The 4414-nt window shown below is 37.0% G+C and overlaps 1 pseudogene across 1 annotated transcript; it reads right to left on the bottom strand.

Annotated features, from left to right (window-relative positions):
• Positions 1-1370: 1370 nt before the first annotated feature.
• LOC149191451 (2-methylene-furan-3-one reductase-like) lies at positions 1371-2879 on the bottom strand (annotated as a pseudogene). Its single transcript, XR_016254823.1, has 3 exons — positions 2602-2879; positions 2024-2507; positions 1371-1881 (listed from the first exon to the last, which is right to left on the bottom strand). The product of XR_016254823.1 is annotated as a 2-methylene-furan-3-one reductase-like (transcript).
• Between the last annotated feature and the right edge of the window lie 1535 nt (positions 2880-4414).

Raw genomic sequence — 4414 nt, 5'->3', positions numbered from 1 at the left:
TCATGTAAATCTCTCATGCCTACAGTTCAAGCAAGTACCACATGCATACTTGCCCCTGCCATGCATTTGTGAGCCAAATAAGTAGCTGTCAACTTGTTGTTTCATTTGTATGAAGTTGGACAGAGTCAAAAAGACGCAAGGAATTAGAAACTAAATCACCATACATGACGTAAGAATGAACACATCCATTTCTTAAAACTCCAAAAGCCATCTAAAATTCAAGGGCAGGACCTGTATTGATTTCACCGTGTAATCTACCATTCGAAGAAGTTTAGAAGAGAATAAACTTTGAAAGAAAGTTCTACTATTTCATTGATCTCAATCCTAAATTAAAAAGTGCATTCAATTTAATATTGTCTGAAAAACAAATTTCGTTGCCTCAACTCCCTCTGATCTACATCAATATATCATAGTTTAGATTCAAAACGGATCAACATCTATTGAATACAAATATATCCCCCTCGATGCAATAAAGTAAAAAGACACCTATCAATGTTATACTAAAAAAACTAGTAAAGACAGGTAGACAAATATATGAGAGTAATGTTGAGTTGTCATTATAAGTATACATCATGTGCATCAAACCAAGAAAGACCGATCATCCATGGCACAATCAGGGTTGGTAAAACTTTAGATATGGATTTTGAAGAAAATTTTCTTACCCATCAAACAGAGTAGAACAACCAGTCATTGCCACCATAATATTGTTACAAAACAACGAGAATCAGAGAGTCAACCAAAATGAGTAATCTCAAGCTCTTGTCAATCAATATTTAATATAGTGTGAATTTTATGGCAATAAAGTTATGTCAATAGACCACAGAGCCACATACCCACACAATATCTACAGACTGGTAGAAAAAAATGGGAAGATGAATGTTAAGGTTCCTAACAAAAATTAGCAGAGGCAAAAATACACAAATATAAGGGACCATTGTTGCACTGCCATTAGTCCATGTACCCAAACAAAAACAATAATGGTCATCATCATATTCTTATGATATTATGACAGAGAGAATCAGTATTTTTTAGCTCCTATCAATCAAAATATAATATCCACAACATGTACGCCAACTCAAACAAAAACAATAATGGATATGAAATTATGACAGAGAAAATCATTATTTTTGGGCTCCTATCAATCAAAATATAATATCATGAATCTTATGACAATAAAGTATATAGGGAGACTATAGAGCCGCCATATATCCGCACAATATCTACTAACTCGTAAAAGAACAAGAAAATGAATGCATGTGCCATGCCTAGAAAAAGGGCGATTCCTAAATCCACCAGTATAGAAAAGTTAATGCCCCCTGACATGCGGGGGCGATAGCCACATATAACCCCCGCCGTGTTGACTAGAGAAAGAAAAAAAAACGGCGCCCATTATATGTTGCTATCGCCCCCGCATGTCAGGGGCATCAACTTTTCTATAGAGGTGGATTTAGGAACCGCCTAGAAAAAGAGGATGCAATAAGCAACCTGTACAAATAGAGGAACACAAGACCCTCTCAGAAATTTTATCGAATCCTTAAAATGAAGGATTAGATATGTCTCAACTTCAAAACCCTTACTGTAAATACTGAATGTAATTAATAAATAACTTCTCTCACTGGATGGGGGAAATAACAATCTTCCCTCGGGCTCGTCCGCTTTCTTGATGTTTGAAAGCCTCTATAACGTCTGAGAATGAGTACGGGCTCTTCGGATCAATCACTGGTTTCAGCTTCTCAATCTCTATATAGGGTTGCAACTTCTCCAGGTTATGTGCGCTGGCTGACGCTACGCAAAACTGAGCTCTGGGATGAGGCTGGAGCAACGCTATGTCCACAACCTTGCCTTCCTCTTTAGCCAACACATGAGATTTGAAGGAATCCCCTGCAATTCCATCAAATGAAACGAAAATTAACATTGAATTTAAATAATAGCTCTTAGATGCCTCCTATCAGGCCCAGGATTGGTTCCAGGACTCACCAAAGAACGAAAACAAGCAACGCATAGAAGTGTTATCAGAACTTACCCATGGTATCGAATACAAAATCAAATTTCTCGGAAACCTGATCGTAGCTCTGCTTGGTGTAATCGATGACCAGATCTGCCCCTAGGCTTTTCACGAACTCGAGCTTCCCTGTGCTAGCAGTGGAAACGATCCTGGAAGCTCCATACACATTCTTTGCCAGTTGAATGGCGAGGCTGCCCACTCCGCCCGCTCCTCCCACAATGAACACGCTCTGCCCCTTTTCAAAATTGGTTGTATCGAAGCCATGCTGCGCAGCCTGAAGCGCCATCGGCAGGCTCGCTGCTTCCTCAAACGATAAATTACTGGGCTTCAGCGCCACCAGGTATTCCTCCACCACTGTGTACTGAGCGAGAGTCCCGCACTGCTGTAGCTTGCCTCCTGCGAAACTCTGGATACTGCTGTATATCTCGTCACCGGCCTTGAACTTGGAGACGCCATCACCAATTTCCACCACCACTCCCGACATATCACAGCCCGGGACAGCCTGCAAAACACAGACAAATAAAAATACATACATGTCAATGGGGTAAAGGGTTTATGTGCGAAAAAATAGAGGGCTAATTGGTCCATCTGAATACCGGAAATTCGGAATGCACGTTTCCTGAGAAGCCATCCCGCCACTTAAAGTCGGCAGGATTGAGAGCAGCGGCCCGACCCAGGCTTTGGCACAGGGAAATCCCCAAAGTACAGGACGTCTATGGATCCATATTCGTTGTACATCCACGCTTTCTGCACGTTATTATTCATATTTTCTGGATTTGATCTGATCTGATCGGATCACAGAAACTACTGGTAGGTCTGTAGATGTAGAATGAAGGTGGTCTTGTGAAAACCGAGGATGTTGGCCTCACTATTTCATACAGAATGTGGTTGCACATGTAAACGCCCAAGATTTATTTATTAATGCATGTCGATACAAAGAGAGACGAATCAAACACAACCCTACCAAGAACAATTCAAAACGGAGTTTTCTTTTCTTTAATGCGATTTTTTTGAAAATTCATTACATGTAGAGACAAAGAGAAATCGAGATGAATCAAACACAGTTAACTCTACGAAGAACAATTCAAAACTCCCTAGTCAAACAATGGAAACTTGGAAAACACGTTTGGGCTCACAACACTAAGAACAATTCAAAACTCCGTAGTCAAACAATGGAAACTTGGAAAACACGTTTGGGCTCACAATACAAAAAATTTGTTGGACATGTTTTGGGGAATGGAAAATTTTGCTGAAATTTTTAGAAATTTGAGTTATAGTTAAATTTCAAAATTTTAATTGCTTCAATCATTTTGATGGTAATAGCAACATCGTTAACAAAATAATTTAATAATTATCAATTAGGTAAATTATACATGTTTTTAAAATAGGAGAATATTAAATTAATGCACGCGACGTGCATGATAAGACGACTGGGGCGGATGGCTTTCGCTCTCCCCAGCCGGGATCGATTCTTATGGCGGTGTTTCATTGTGGACCTTGCGCTTTGGTCATCTGCTAGCTTTGGCCTTATGAACGATTTGTAACGGCTATGCCGTAAAATTCTGAAATTCTGCTGGCAAAAATCTGCTGGCTTCGGCCATATGTTGTAAAAATCTGCTGGCCATATGTTGATTTTCCCTCTGAAAAAAAGGTTAATTATCATTAATAACATTAAGTTCTAATTATTATGGTTTGAAAATCTATAAAAAGAAAATTTAATTAGTAATACATATAAGATTAAAATCATATTTTAATTATAAAATAAAAATTTGTAAGCTTGCAACATTAAAAATTAATGTCAATATTAGAAATTAAACATTAATAATCTTGTAATCAACGAAAATTAACTAGTTATGAGATAACAATTAGTTAGTTGACAATCATTAATAACATTAGGTCATAATATTTAATTTTGTCTTTAATCATTTAGTCAACAACTAAAAATACAATTATCAAAAAGTCTAATAATCATCAATAAAAATAAAAGTTAATAAGAAAATCAATTAATTAAACTAAATATGTTTCATATCATTATCAAATATGTCGACTCCATGCATTTCCATCCCAACCCTCTCCTCTATTTATTACCTCAGTAATCTCTGACTTATTCATTCATCAAATCCTGATGATGAACATAGAGGTTGGCTCGAAACGCCGATTACAAAAAACATGATTGTGATGAATCCAGAAGATATCACTACACAAAACGCAGATCGAAGAAGCCTCAAATCTATAATATGGTCAATATTGAATACTCCAATAATATATATGTATATATGACAAAATTTGGAAGCATAGCGACAATACTCTATTTTCATATATATATATATAGGAATTAGACTACATTATTTTGGTCACGATGGAACATTCTAATGATAATACATGTCCAAATAAATCTAGATGCATATT

The sequence above is a fragment of the Pinus tabuliformis genome, chromosome 2_2 (genome assembly GCF_031772625.1).
Source record: "Pinus tabuliformis cultivar Carrire ecotype Pingquan chromosome 2_2, CPIR1, whole genome shotgun sequence".
In the NCBI taxonomy this organism is placed as follows: domain Eukaryota; kingdom Viridiplantae; phylum Streptophyta; class Pinopsida; order Pinales; family Pinaceae; genus Pinus; species Pinus tabuliformis.
Note: the sequence above shows the minus strand (reverse complement) of the source record. Positions and strands in the feature narration are given on the sequence as shown.